The 15,733-nt window shown below is 52.9% G+C and overlaps 1 protein-coding gene across 1 annotated transcript in view; it reads left to right on the top strand.

Moving 5' to 3' along the window:
* The first annotated feature begins 1,129 nt into the window (after positions 1-1,129).
* Positions 1,130-15,733, top strand: part of FAT2 (FAT atypical cadherin 2) — a 71,932-nt gene continuing 57,328 nt past the window's right edge. Inside the window, exon 1 of the mRNA XM_019488483.2 lies at positions 1,130-1,505. The gene's annotated coding sequence lies outside the window, so the exon portion shown is untranslated. The remainder of the gene's footprint in view (positions 1,506-15,733) is intronic.

The following is a 15,733-nucleotide window of genomic DNA, read 5'->3' as shown; positions in this document are numbered from 1 at the left end:
GATTTTCAAACGGCGCAGGCTGAACTCGGCTCTCATGGTAGGTACGGTGTTGCCCCTCACAGCACTGAGAGCGGAGTCAGGCCGTATAACCTCTGCACTTTGTAGCATCCCCCCAAAGGGCTGTCGAATGCACAAGAAAGGGGATAGAGAGAGCCGTTCTTTCAGTAATCCCAGCCACGTACAATGATATCGAGGGACCTCAATTAGTGGAGCACAACGCGTCCTTGGCTATTCCTGCAGCTGGGTTGCGCTCGGCACCGAGTGAGCTGCACCTATGGCTGTATTAATGCCGGTGGAGGCTCTCCAGAGGTTTCAAACTCACTTTCATTCCTCAGACATTGCAAAGGGATATTTTCCCATCTGTTCTCAACTGTCACCCAAACTTCCTGCGGTTTTCGGGGGTGGGGGTCGCAGCATTGGGAGGCTTTCTTAGAGCCGGGGTCAGAAAATAGGTTATAGTTTTCCACAAAAAAACCCCCAGTTTTTTTGTCAACCGCACAAGCTCAAAATGCTTTGGGGGAAAATCTGCTCTGCAGCCATCTCTGTTCTCCTGCGAAAGCAGAGGCGTCCACGACACAGCTCGGGGGCTACACGTGGCCTACGGAGCCCCGTCGTCTGGCCCCACATGCCACACCAGGGACTGGGACACACGTTGCACCCAATCCAGGCTACACGTGGTGCTGTGCCTGCCTGCCCCATTCGGTCCAGGACTGCACCGCACGTGGTGCCCGCCCTGAGACCCACGGCACGCGGCGCCTGCCCCGGCTGGTCCAGGATCCCAGGTGACTTTGACACCCCTGCCCTCACTTGTAAGCTCTGTGGGGCAGGGACTTTGCCTTTAGCCTCTTTTTCTATTTTATTTTTTTGCATAGTGCCTTACACAGCCCTGGTCCCGGCTCTTGCTGTACAAATAAGAGCAATATTAAGAACAGAAGAGCAGTGACTAGGACTGTAGCATTCAAGGAGCCTCGGTTGAGATCCTTTCCCTTTGCTCCTCTGACAGCACCTACCTGGCTACTCATTAAAAGCAACCACGTGATTTGTACCTGTATTTGAGGGATTTGCCCAACACGACTCCCCCTCCCCGCTCTCCCCACCCTTCCTGGTTTTCCATGTCCTGGATTTCACAGCGATGCGACCTAATCTAACAGTAAAGAGCTCTGCAATGATTTGGCTCGGAGGCTTGGGCTCCTGCCCAGCACTGACACACGCACACATTCACTTCCCAGGAGTGTGAGCAATGCCTCTCCTCTGATCAGTCACGGGAGGGCTGGATCTTCAGAGTTACACCTCCTGCAACTTTCTCACTAGCTGCTCGCAACCTGCGCTGCCGGAATTGCAGCCTGCAAGCTCCCCTGTGGTGGGACTTCTCTGAGGCTCGCTTCTCCTCCCTGCCACCACCATGGACTCCCAGCCACACAGCGGGGGCTGCCCGGGGACAGGAGACTCGGAGGAGAGGGCAGAGAGACGGTGAATTTTGGGAGAGGTCTCTCCTGCTGCAACAGGTAAGGACATGCAGCACTTGCTGCTTTGCAAAGGAGCGATGACTCAGGAAGCACAATGCAGCCTGGCATCAGGAGATATGGAGGAGAAGCAGGTTTAGGAGACCTTGGGAAACTTCCTCGGCATGTCAGGGAAGAGATTTTACCCGAATCTAATCCAAAAGGTTTAATCTTTTCTGGGAGGGCTGGGAATTCCTTATTCTTCCTCCCTTTTCTTGGTCTTAGTTCAGGGAGTAAAGGTTGGGGCATGTCTGGGCAAAGTTTGCATTTGTGGCATCTGGGCACAGCTGGGCGACAGCCCCTTTGCTCCGTGCCCGTAAACTTCCCCCTGGTCTTGCAGGTAGGGATGCCCTGTGCCACTGAGCGGGCTGCACAGCAGCTCCGGCTGAGTCTCTGGGGGAGGGCGAGTTAAACCGGTCTGCTTTGAACCCGGGTGTGCTGCAGGCACGTGCAGGGAGCATGTTGGTGCCGGGAAAAATGGAGGCATCTCTAAGTGTCCTCAGTGGGTCTGCAGGATTAGACATGAGTGCGTTCGTGCTGTATGCATGCCCGCTGGGCTGGGAGCAAGGGGGTAGATGCCTGTATCGACACAGAGCTGCTGCTTATAATTTCCCCTCTCAGCGTCAGTGCGACTGGCATGAGCAATAGGAGCCCTAGTTTAGACAAGGCACCGGCGCTTTCATTGCATCTCGCCTCCTTGAGCGCAAGTCTGGACAGTGAGATAGTACAGACACTGGACACTGGCCAGTGAGGTAGTAAAGACACCGGTGCCGTCTGTAACAGCCAGGCCTATCTGGGCGCTGCTCGCTGGGGGAACAGCTACGGAGGGCAGTTGAAGCAGCAGGTCATGGAAGACATGGCCGCAGTATTTGTTCTGTGCGTGTTTGTGCCAGCCGGTGTCTGCAGGACTGTGCTGTGCATGTGCCCGATAGCCATCTAACCCTAAATCCCTTTGTAAACCCAGACCCATGGGTATGCGCCTCTGATTTCCCCAGCACCCAGCAAAACAAGGTTAGACAAGAGCAAGGCATTTGGAGCACAGAAGTAAGAGAGCGGGGCCCTTGGAAGCAGCAGTTATCAGATAATTCACCTCCCCAGGGAATTAAAAGCAGACTGGGTGGAATGCAAGAACCCAGGAGGCCAAAGATCAGCTGTCCAGGGACACGTGTTGCTGGGGATCCTGGGCTCCGGTACGTGTTGGAGCTCTCTGTCCCAGAAAGCTGCAAAGTTGGGGAAAGTTTTGGAAAGTCTCTTCTCCAGCAATTCCCCTGATGCCACCCACCGGCGGGCATGGACGTGCAGGCAGACAATGAGTCCTGTGGCTGTGAGCAGTACTGTGCATTAGCTCATAGATACTGGGTTTGAAGTGGACAAGAGCAACGTTGGGCTGCAGGTAGGAAAAGGAAAACACCTGTCCAAGGAGGCTGCCTGGTCCCAGTAGTCCTCTGCAGTCTGCCGTCCACAAGTGTAGGGACCATGCATGCTGCACTGGGAGACGCCAGGCTGGAGAGACTATCCAGTGAGCAAGGTAGCCCTCCCTGAACGTCACTGGCATCCGAATAATCAGTAATCACCGTGTACTGGACTTGTGGGGAAGGGCAGGTGGCATTAGGCCACCTTAGATCATGCCACCTTATCCTCTCCAATGATGCAGCGCTACTGGCCTGATCTGAACTAGGGCAGGGAGGTCAGACGTGCAGGTCAGCGTGCGGGGTAAGTGGGACACTTGCTCGATTCCCGAAGCTGCTTAGGGTTTTGTTCAGCGGTTCTCCTCTGGGTTTAGATATCTCACTTGCATGCCATGAGCAAACACACGGCATTAGCCACATCACAGCGTCTGTAACCAGGGGCTCTGGTCTTTTCCTAAGACCTGGCATTTTTACCAGCCGTTCCTTTACCAGACGATGTTTCCAAAGAAGCCAATGGTCTTCCTGGCCCCGTACGCAGCTCCACATACCTCCAGTGTGCAGGGAAGGGAGGAATAAGGTGCAACACCTTGAACCCTATATCCTTTGGAAGCAGATGCATTTTGCACCAGGCTTTGCTGCCAGCTGCCCTTGGCACCAGTGCAAGTCACGCAGGCACGCGCAAGCCAACCATTTGTTACCAAAATGGCATTTTTTTGTTGCATGCCTGTACTCATTAGCTCTTGCCTTCAGGCATGAGCAGCCTTTGTGTGTGTGTGTGTGTGTGTGTGTACATCAGCAGGCACTTTTCACTAGCGTGGAAGCCTAACAGGATTAAAAAGTATCAGATTTTTTATTTTTTTTTTGCAAAACCTGAGCACCATTGTCTATTAGAAATCTGATTTGCTGAACAAACAGTTTCTCTCTCAGTTCCCATCTCCTTTGGCAGGGGACAGGTCCTTGTTCGTTATAAAGAAACTTTGCTTCCTGATTTTTTGGAAGAAAGGGCTGCAGGGAGCAAAAGGGGGATGGGTGTTTTTTAAGAAGCCGGAAGGTTTGCACTTTGCAGCTATGAAATGCTGGGGACGGATGGCTGACATGCTTCAGACAGACACAGCAGATGGGTTGCTGAGGTAGGGGGTCCTGGGATTATACTATGAATGAATATCTGACGCCTAAGAGATGGCCTGGGGACAGAGCTAGTACGAGCATCCATGCAAGGGGCCGATACCCACTGCTGTGCAATAAGTGGAGGGATGGTAACCACTCCACCGTGACATTTGCTCTGTGGGTAGTGCATAGCAGCTCCTCATCCACAGCCAGTGTGGAGCGGCAGGCTGCAAACACCTGTATCTAGGTGCTGTAGAAGGAGTGGATAAGTCTCATTAAGCTATAGTGGACGTGTTTACATGTGCATTTACTGCGCAGTAAGCAGTTTTTAGGCCAGCATCTACATGTGCAGCCATTAAAGCACAGTCATGTTGTATGTGGGCTGACCTGGGACCGAAGTTAGTCCCAAGTCAGTCCGCACATGCAGTATTACTGCACAGTAAGGCGTCTACACATGCATTACTGCGCAGTAACTAATTGGGTGTAAATTTGATATCTGCATGATGCAGGCATCAAATGTACAGCATGCTCAAGTTGGCATAAGTTGCCAGTGTTACTGTGCAGTATGGGCATGCATGTGTAGACGCGTACCTGTACTGCACAATAACTTTTGTAACCTAAATTACTGCGCAGTACAAGTGTATGTGTAGATGCTCCCACTGTGACCAATGAGACCCCTCTAACTATGCAAACGTGCCAGTCTTGATGGTCAGCCTGAGCCCCGCACCGCACCAGCCTGTTACCGCCTGCCTGTTGTCACCAGCAGCTCTCTGTAGGTATGTACAGCACTCAGCACACAGCTCTGTAGAAGGCGAATACTACTATGCCAGGAAAAAACCAGTACAACCCTTCATGCAAATCTACCTGCCAGGTAAAGGCATGCAAGGGACTGGTACCTGAGCTGTGAGCAGCTGCCCCTGCTGAATGCCTGGGGAATCACAGACTCATAGAAAATGGGGGTGGAAGGGAGCTCAGGAGTCACATCTAGTTCACCCCCCTGCTCCAAGCAGGACCAGCCCCAATTACATCATCCCAGCCAAGGCTTTCTCTAACCAGGTCTTAAAAACCTCCAAGGATGGAGATTGCACCACCTCTCTGGGGAGCCTGTTCCAGTGCTTCACCACCCTCCTAGTGAGAAAGCTTTTCCTAATATCCAACCTCAACTTGCCTTGCTGCAGCTTGAGCCCATTGCTCCTTGTCCTGTATCTGCCCCCACTGAGACCAGCCCAGCTCCATCCTCTGTGCAGCCCCCCTGCAGGGAGTTAAAGGTGCCATCAAATCTCCCCTCAGTCTTCTCTTCTCTAAACTAAATAAGCCCACTTCCCTCAACCCTTCCTCATAAAGCATGTGACCCAGCCCTCAAGCCATTTTTGTTGCCCATGTTCCATACTAGAAGATGGCAGAGTGCACCCACAGCAAGTCTGCAGATGGCACTGAGCTGGGGGGAGTAGTAGATATGCTGGAGAGTAGGGCTGGGATTCAGAGTGACCTCAACAGATTGGAGGATTGGGCCAAAAGGCATCTCATGAGGTTCAACAAGGACAAGTGCAAAGTCCTGCATTTAGGACGGAGCAATCCCATGCACTGGTGCAGGCTGGGGGTGACGGGCCGGGCAGCAGCTCTGCAGAAAAGGGCCTGGGGGTTACATGGACAATAAGCTGAACAGGAGCCAGCAGTGTGTCCTCCTTGCAAAGGCTACTGGCATCCTGGGCTGCATTGGTAGGAGCGTTACCCATAACGCAAGGGCAGCGATCCTTCCCCGCTATTCAGCACTGAGGAGGCCCTTCTGGAGTCCTGTGTCCAGTTTTGGACCCCCACTACAAAAAGGATGTGGACATGTTGGAGAGTCCAGCGGAGGGCAATGAAAATGGTTGTGAGGCTCGGGGAACGTGTCTGGTGAGGAGAAGCTGAGGGAAGTGGGCTGATTTAGTTTAGAGAAGAGAAGACCGAGGGGGATTGAATAGCAGCCTTCACCTCCCTGCAGGGAGGTTGCAAAGAGGATGGAGCTGGGCTGGTCTCAGTGGGGGCAGATGACAGAAGGAACAATGGGCTCAAGCTGCAGCAAAGGAAGTTGAGGTTGGATATTAGAAAACACTTTCTGACTATGAGGGTAATAAAGCACTGGAACAGGTGACCCAGAGAGGTGGTGGCATCTCCATCCAAGGAGGTGTTTAAGACCCGGGTAGACAAAGCCTTGGCTGGGATGATGCAGTTGGGGCTGGTCCTGCGTTGGGCAGGGGGTTGGACTAGATGTCACCTCCTGAGCTCCCTTCCTTCCCTCATGTCCTATGATTTTGTGATACTATAGTGCATGCTGCTGAGCGATGGAGATCTACGGTACTGCTGTGAAATAGGGAGCAGCAGACAAGTTGCGAAGACAGACCTATTACTCCACAGTCAGAAGCTCTCCCTAAACAGCAGCGTAAGACTGATGCAGCCATGATGGTTCAGAAATTATGTGAGAGGCCAGGGTTTCTTAGGGTGGTATCTTTTACTGGACCGGCGGCATAGTCGAGAGAAAGTTAAACAAGCTTTTGAATGCAAGATGTTCTTCATCAGGCATCTGAAAGCTTGTCTAACTCTATTCTAGCTATGGAGTTGGTCCCTTAAAAGACACCACCCGAAGAAATCCTTTCCTCTCCCTAAACAGTGCAGAGGGACGGGTAGGCTTTATAAACATCACAAGAAGCTAGGAAGCCGGCATCTCCATGCCAAGGGGTGCCAAGGGGCCAGGAAGGGACAGCTGGAAGGCAGACAGGGTGGCTGAGCAAGGAAGCTGCCTGGGGAGATGGTTTGTGTGCTAACAGCAATCTCTGGGAGTGCATCTAAATGGCTGTGAAGCCACGTCTTCCCCCCGCCTGGGTGTCTCTCAAGGGGCAAGTGCCATGGTTCACAGTGCTGAGACACTCTAGGAGTCTGTCCCCGACCCATCAAGCATGGAAAAACGTGTCTGCCCTTCACAGGGGATTGTGGGAAGGGCACTGGAGGACTAGCAGGGATTGAATGATTTGCATGGGTGAGTTCCAGCCAAAGGAAAAGCCAGTCTCAGTCCTAACCTCTCCCAGCCCAGGCGGGTCAATGCAGCCCAGCAGCCAGCCCCTCCAGGCTGGGGTTCAAGCCAGAGCCCAGATTCACCGTGCGGCGGAGACGTGCTCCGTGATCACTACACTGGCGGTTGCAGGTGCCTTTGCTGGACCCGGGTGTAAGTACTGGGCAGGGGGGACTCTCACGTCTATGAATCTGTGAATCAAGAGTGGGATGTTGCTGTTCAGGGCAAGTGGCTCCTAGATCAGAAACGTGCATATTGAAGCAGGAGACTGGGATGGACACGACCTGTATCGGACAGACAGACTTGAGCAAGGGATCTCTGCAGGGCAGACACCGCGGCTGGCTCAGGTGCTGGGAAAAGCCTTGCCAAGGGAGCACGGAGCTCACCGCGGGCTGATTTACCCTGCTTTTCAGCTCTCGCCTACATAGGTCAGGTAATAATCACAACGGCATGGACTTTGCAGGGGCTGGCAACCCACATAAGTGCCCAGGGACCCGGGCAGGCTGGTAGGTCAATGCGAATGAGCCATACACATCCGCAGATGACTTGTGGCAAATATGCCGCAGTCCAAGAGAAAGCAATCTGGGGCATTAGGTCATCCAGGCAGGGACAGAGTGGAGGTGCTGCCTTGTTCACACTCGCAGGAAGGGCATCCTCAGCGCATGCAGCAAACCCTCATGTCTGCAAAGAGCTACAGAGGAGACCTGCAGAGCCGCTTGCAGCTCCAGAGCCGGTCAGAGTATCCCTGCCTCTGCCCAACAGGCGTGGAAGAACAGGCAATCCCTTGCTTATGCGCATTGGCTTCCACCTGGGCACTGAGCTGCTCACGCCAGTTCAGATCTCCATCAGACACTTGCAGGGCTGGGTTTCTCCAGGATCACTGTCTCCTACAAACAGCCTTAGCCAAAAATGCACAGCTCTGCCGGCCCACAGACCTCGGTAAGGGCGCTTGGGTTCGTCCTCACCTCCGGTGCATAGGAGCGGGTTGCGAGAGTAGGTACATCTCCGTCTGACTTTGACAATCTCACCTCAGATGCCCCCGGCCTCTGAAGCCTCGGGGTCAGATTCCCCCCAGCAGTTTATGCTGCAATCTGCTTCTTCGCTGCGTCTGCCTTTCATCCGCTCTGCAGCTTCTGACCGTCCCTGTCTCTCCCCGGGGACTGAGCCCTTTGGGGAAAGCCGGGCAGGGGTCAGGACGGGGCATCAGGATGAGCACGGGGTCGTTAGCCCACAGGGAGTTGGTGCGAATGGCAGGAAGTGACCAACACAAGCGCTGCGTGTGCTAAGCAGCACAGTCGCCTGCTCCAGACCCTTCATTCATAAACCATCGCAGGTGGCTCCGAACCCACAGCACGGGCATTATACGCATTACTCTGCCTAATCACAGCGCTTCCCTCCGCATCGCCTCTCGTCCTGCCCCATCCTGAATGGAGCTGGCGCATAGCCTCGTTACCGTCCAGGGCCCGTTAGCTACATGCACGACATTCCCAGCAACAAGAAGGGTATTTAATGGGTCATGCCAAGCAAGGGCAGACCTCGGTCATAAACTGCACGCGCACCGGGTGTTAAATGATCAGCCACGTGGCTCCTGGCTGTTTAGCAACCCAGAAACTATTTCCAGCACTCTTTCCAAGGTATTTTAATGGCCGGTGTCAATGAAATCTGTTATTCTGCTACAGAAATGCTCCTGCCCAGACAGACAGAGTCCTAGACATACCCTACAGCCCTGCCAGCTTCAGAGGGTCCAATACCATGGAGTGAGGCCCTGAGAAAGCATGAAATGTGATTTTTTTTTAAAGCAAGGGGTGGAAAAACAAGGAACTCTTAGGGGTTGTGTTGTTCATGGGGGGGTTAGGATTTAAAGCTCGCCTTTTCAGGCTTTCCTCCTCATCCAGGCAGGTAAGACGCTTCCTTTTCCTTTTAAATGGAAAGCAGAGGCTGTGAACACCTGAATCCAGGAGCTGGGATGGGAGGGCAAGTGTCAAACGCCAGTGCCCTGCCCCGTACCCAGGACCGATCCCCGGGCACTGCTTGTGCAGACACGCAGTGGGATCCATTAATAAAGCCCTTCCTCTGCCATGCTGGTCATTCAGGGATTGCTCCGGTGCATCCCTGCCAAAAGCCAAACGGACTAACCACGGACCAGGTGCCCGAGGAAACCAAGCACAGGGTTTAACGTTGCCCAAGCAGAGAAAAGGATCAATGTTCAGCAAACAGCATGGATGACAGAAGGCACACGGGGTGCCGCTAAGAGCCCAAGACCTTAGTAATGTTTGTCCTTTCCAAAAAAAAAAGGTATATTCTTTTCTAAACAGCCCTGAGACAACACAAAGGATGCTCCAGCGGTTGGCCCCGCGTGAATCCTTCATGCTGTATCCCCCCTGTCCGGGTGCGAGCTGACCCAACTCCCCTCCCCTGCTCCAGACCTTGCCCCCACCCTGCAAAGCAGCTCGGTCCCCTTGCATTGCCCCTTCTTCCCTCCTGACCCTTGCACTTGCAAACCAATGGCCCTGCCGCTGGTAATCTGAGCGGCTGGAGGTTTATTTCCCGGTAACCTTCGGCAGAGAGGCAAGCGTGTGCCTGCATGTTAGGCCTGTGAGAACCGATCCGAACAGGCTTTGTCCAACGTTTCAGACAGGCGAGCAGGGAAGGAAAGCAGAGGGAGAGGTGGGGAGGGCGTAGACCACGCCAGAGGGCTGATACAGAGCGGTGGGGTAGGGCCTGTGCTTAGACGGGGACTCGAAATGGGGTCTTTCCTCCCGATCTCTAGGCAAAAGGCCTGTTCTGGAGAACGTAGGCTGCTCCTGCTAAGGGAGATGCCCAGAAAGTTGCTCAAAGTCCCGTGATTTCCATGCACAAGAAAGAGCAGATCAGGTTTATCACACGAGGCATTCTCCTGAACCCGAGCGTCTCATGAACACGTGCGCGATGTTGCCTATACATTTCCAAGCTCTCACTATTTGCGGCTTGCCGTTCGGGGCACCTGTGCAGCCCCAAGTCCCCTGAACTTGAACCGGCATTGTAAGCAGGGCGCTCAGAGCTCTTGGTTTCAAACGGGTTGATAGCCTACATCAGAGAAGCCTTGTTTGCAAACCTGGCTCCAGCAGGGTCTTTGCCCAGCCTTGGCATAACTTGGAGCAGAGCCGGAGAGCCACGGCTCCCTTGGGAGTTTTGCAGGGTCAAATGGCCCTGATGGCATAAGTCTGAAGTTATTTTCCACTAAAGGGAGCAGGGTAGGGAATTCAAAAACATGCCCAGCAAAATCTCCAGGCAGCAGAAATGACGAGCCCGTCTCCTTCCAGAGGCGACAGCGGAGGAAAGAATTCAATCCAGCATCAGGTCCGGTGCTAAGTCGCATGGTTTTTCTTCTAACAGTCCCTTGGGAGGGGTGCACGTCTATGCAGGGCTTGGGCTCGGGACACACGCCCTTTCCAGCAGGTTGCACCCACTTCCCCGCCATGGATCTGGAAAGCGTGCAAGCTCCGTGTCACGAGTGCTGCGTTTCCCAGGCTCCTGGAGCATCGCGCTGGGTGATCCCCGCTCCCTGTAGCCATCCATTTGCTCCTTCCTATGCAATGCCTGTCAAATTAACCAGCTCCTGGATAGTTTCTGCAACTATCAGAATCCTCTGATTTCCACATACTTCGAGGGTTTTCTGAGCCCTGCTTGCTGATCGTAAGGAAAACTCAACCCGGCAGGTAACAGCCCCCTGCTATGGCCTGGCCGTCTCCACCATCCGCAGGAAGGAGCCTGGAAACCCTGCTTCTGGATGCTGTGCGGTGTGGGGTTGCCAGGACTTCTCCAGCCAGAGAGGTGCGATGTGCCACCGTCCCTGTGTGTCCGGGCACCAGAAAGCCCAGCAGCAGGAGGGGTGTGGATCCCGGAGATAGAAGCAAACGAAGGAGAGATGTGAATTATATCATCTTGGCAACAAGCGGCTGCCTGGAAGCTAACAGGAAGCATCCTCGGGGTATCGGAGACTTGAAAGCTTTAGAAAAAGAAAGAGTAGGAGGATTTGATCCACTGTGCCAGCCCCAGACACGTAGAGTCCTGATCCCTGCTCCCTTCCGACATGTGCTCGCTGCTGCGAATGACTCGGAGGGGGAAGTTTTCCTGGGTTCACACAAAAAAATAAAACCTGCCTTGAAGGCTTGCATGACTGGGAATGATGAGTTGTCCTGGTGGGTGACCATTAAGTCCCCTCGACCTTCTGTCAATCCACAGGCAAACCCACTACCCCGTGCAGCGCATTGCACCTTGGCCGTGACTCAGAGACCCCTGGACCCTGCACCCCAGCCCCCTCCCCTCTTCCTGCCTGCAGCTTGGGTTGATAGTAGATTTGGTTTCTACCACAGCTTCTGCCCCAGGCCTTGCAGACAAGCTGTCAGCATCAGACAAACCACCCACTGCTACAGAGCCCCCAGGCCCAGCGCTGTCAAATGCACCAGGTCTTTTCTGGAAGGGTTTTTCTGCAAATGTGGGGATGGTTCAGAACAGGTCACTTTTGGTACCGTGTACCACGCGTGTCCTCCACCTCCCCTGCAGCCACTGCTATCCCGGGTGCCCTGGGTCTATTTCTTATTCTTGCAACTTCAGCACACGTGAGAGTCCCAGGTTAACGGCTGCAGAGGCAGAAGTTGCATACCGAGCACGTAATGCATGAGCCGCAGCTCGCCTCCGTCTGCTCCACTAACCTGCAGGGACCTGACCGGCGGAGGTGAGGAGGTAACCCAGCCTCTGAGCACGCCGACCTCCGCCAATGCTGCCCTCAAAGGTGCCAGCGCCGCAGCTGGTTCCTCAGAGGTGGACACCTGTTCTCTGGGAACCCAGCAGAAATCATTGCTCTTAAAAATACCAGCCAGCTAATAGCGCGGCTCAGCCACAACCAGCCTGGGCTTGACTGCAAGCAGAAACAGAGATGCAAAGCGTTCAATCGCCCCTTCCCGGCTACGTGTGGAGACATGCCATCTCCTGGGAAGGAGCGAGGGATGGAGCCGGCGAGATTCGTTGCAGCAGTTCCAGGCAGAAAGGAAGGAAACATGGCCTAGAGCGATCCAATGCACCGTGGCCACCCAGAGCTGCAGCCATCCCTCCTGCAGTTATCTAAAGGGAATGGCTCTGATACACGGCGACCTGGGAATAGAGGGCTTCTAGGCATGAGGACAGCTGATGTTTCTTCTTCCTGAAGCTCCCTGGACTGGTCTGGACCACAGCAGCGGTAGGTCCCAGCACAAAGAGGTCTGGACACTGCCACCCATCCCGGTCTGCCCCACACTGCACACCCAGGAGGTCACCACTGACCCTGCTCCAGGCTTGCCCCCCGTGCCACTCTCAGGCATAGACACCCAGGGCTTCAGACAAGCCCAGAGCAGCTTTCTGGGTAGCTTCTCTCATGTAGAAGGTGGGAAGGGCATGGGTATGAAGCCTGCCTGTGAATTCAGGTGGACAGATGTGTTCCAGCCCTTCAGTCCCCAGAAACATTAGCACCCTGGGAGCAAATCAGCACTGCCTGGAGCAATGTAGTTGGGGCTGGTCCTGCTTGGAGCAGGGGGTTGGACTAGATGTGACCTCCCGAGGTCCCTTCCAACCCGAATTTTCTATGAGTCTATGAATCTGAGAGTCCAGATGTTTTCTGACATCAGCTACAGCTGCTAACCGTGCAGCCCCTCCACCTCGGAGCACTTTGCAAGAACAAAGCCCTCAGCTACTTCAGATTTCCAGCCTGGCGAATGTTTTCAGTGGAGCAACATGCTTGTGACCCACAGAAGAAAGCTTTTCCCTTGCATGGTCTCCGGAGGTCTTTGCTCTCCAGGCACCATGAACTCCTGGAAACGGAAGCACGTAGAAACGGAAATGAAACAGAACCAAAGTCCTCACATCTTCCCTTTTCCAGTCCCATCTCTCGTTACCAGAGCACAAACAGACCCCAAATCTCACAGTGCCAGCTGGCAGCAAACATCCGGTGGAGCTGAAACCAGCAGCCTAAGTAAGAACGATGACCCGAAGGGGAACGACCACCAGCTCCTGCTGGCAGCGCCAGGGAAGGGGGAAGGATGACCTGCCCCATGACGCTCAATGGGAAGTGGACTGATTTCTTCATAACCCGGTTACCCTCCGCTCATAACAGAGCTTGTTACCTCTTCTGAGGGCTAATCCAGCCGGGAATCGGAGCTGAGAAACGTTACCAACATTGTGTGTGGCCTGCTCGCAAGCTCAATTGCTGAGTCTTCTCTCATTGCAAAACCAAAGGGAATCCAGGAAGGAGGAAAGCAGTAAGTGGCCCAGACTCTTAATAGTAAATTAGTTGTTTAAAAGTTGCGAAAATCTACTCAATTCAATCACCGTTGGTCTTCCTAGCGATGGTTTGAGCCATGCCATAGGCGAGAGAGAGTCCCCCACTAAACTTCATAGCCTAGTTTAAAAGCATCCTGAAGCACATACGGGTTTTTTTCTGGTATACCCCATGCGTCTGTTTGCACTCTGAAGTTTTAGCTCGGCTGTTTGCACACCGCGGTCCTGGCGGTCCTTAAATACCCTGAGAATTGAGCTTCCAAGACAAAACGGGGGGAAATCCATAGGAATTTAACAAGGAGAACAGACATGCATTTCCTCTCCCTGCTCCGAGAATTGCCCAGACACACGCACGGGGGGGGTTCGAGCTTAGCCAGAGCTACATTTGCAATATTAACATCAGTTGCGGCACGTACTGACTTCAGGGTAATTAAGCAGCATGCCTGAGGGCAGAGGCTGAGAAGGGCAGGGGCCAGGAAAGAAATGTTGGGCCTGTGCAAAAGCAGGAGGCGTTGGCTCTGCTGGAGAAAAAACACCAGATTTGAAGGACCAAAGGCCTGATGCTATTTAGCAAACTCTATCTTCCTAAGCCACAATGCTCGCTTTCACTGCTCTTATTACTGCGCTACTCTACACTCAGGTGTCACGTGCAACAGAAAGCCTTCCTGGTTTGCAGCTATGGGATGCTTCTCTTCTTTCGAGGTGCAGCCATTGAAAGTTGGAAAGGGAGCAGCTTCCAACAAGTCCCTGCTTGCCGCCCACCTCCTTTGCCTCCTTAAGTAACACGCAGACCTTTGAAGAGCATGGCTGTCGGGTGTAGAAGGAACCAAACACCTTTCTGAATCAATTAGCCCTGACCTCCCAAGGTTGAATGGTTTGCTCAATATCTGGAAACGTGTCCAGCTTTTGGGGCAGAGAAATGACATTATAGAAGCAAAAAACCCCTTTTTTTTTTCAATCCTGCCGCAAGTCAATCGCATTCACATGGGCTTCTCGGTCCAATATTTACGGTCCCCTCTAAGCCAAGTCAAATGTGTTACAGCTTAAACGTCAGCCGTCTTGCTCTAAAAAAAAAAAAAGAATGACCATCCGTTAGGGAGACCGCTGGATGACAGCCCTTTATGTGTTAATGAAGACTGGATCCGAGTGATGGCATCTGGCTTATAATCCTTTATTTGTCAAGAATGAGCTTTCTCGGCAAGACAATATGATCTGCCTGTTTTCCAAAGGGGCATACACGTGCATTCAGATCATTTGTTTCTAGTGTTTGCCTTGACTTGGAAACCGAACGGGTTCTCACTTCTAAAACGATGAGTCTTGTAAAAGCGTCTGGAAAAACAAGTCTTCCTTGTTTGAATCAGGACGGTGCCAAGTGGCTGGCAGGCGCTTGATGTATTATCCAGATCCAAAACAGGAAGAAAGATCACCAGATAGAGATCTCTCGGTATATCCAGGGGAAGTATATGCACCTATATTTAGCTTGAATTACCAGTGAATTTCCCTACTTCCAGTCCCAAATGCAAATACAAGATCATTCATCAGGCTTTATAAAAAAACCCAAAAAACCAACACCCTGACTTCAAAAACCACTGCCAAATACGAGATACATCCACACTAATCATAGCTGCTGCCCAGTTTCCTCCCTGATATTGCATCCTTGTGGCACTGTAGTCCTGTGTGTTGGCACTGGCCCACAGCATGCAGGAGGATAAATGATAAGGTGGCAGATGATGCTAATGGTGGGACCTGAGACTGGATATGCAATCCTTGTAGCTTCTGCTCCAAGAGTCAAGTCTTGGTATTTAGCAGGGAAATCTCACTATCCACCAACGGGGCTTCAAGAAGGCACGAGATATCACTGTAGACCGGTGACTCTCAACCAGGGGACCGTGGCATGCTAAGGTGCCTGGAGATCCTTTCAGGGATGCCACACAACGTTTGCACTGTTAGGTGTGCAAACACAATTCGTAAGATAAGCCCAACATTTCCACATAGGAACCCACCGTGTTCAAGTCTTGTGGAGTTCTTTGCAACAGAAGACTTGGTCTGCTCATTTTCTATGGTCAAAAAAAAGAGTTGGCACTTTCTGAGGGGTGCCTCAAGTCTATCGAGGGGTGCCTCGAATCTAAAAAAGGTTGCAAACCCCTGCTGTAAATGGAGTCAGGGAGGGACCGGCCATTGAACAGCTAGAGTTATAAGAGCTAATATTGCAAAGGGAGTGCTTTGGAAGGACTATAAAGCAGAGGACAAAAATCTGAGTCAAAGTGGTGCAGAGGAGATGGCAACGGTGTCCACAGGGCTTGAGAAAGGCGGCTGCAGGGAGCTTGGAGGAGGGGAAATTAAGAGCTCGGTTTTAGCGACGTTGCTTTTGGCTG

This window comes from Alligator mississippiensis, chromosome 9 (assembly GCF_030867095.1).
Source record: "Alligator mississippiensis isolate rAllMis1 chromosome 9, rAllMis1, whole genome shotgun sequence".
Classification (NCBI taxonomy): domain Eukaryota; kingdom Metazoa; phylum Chordata; order Crocodylia; family Alligatoridae; genus Alligator; species Alligator mississippiensis.
The sequence above is the reverse complement of the archived record's forward strand: the minus strand, read 5'-3'. Positions and strand labels throughout refer to the sequence as shown.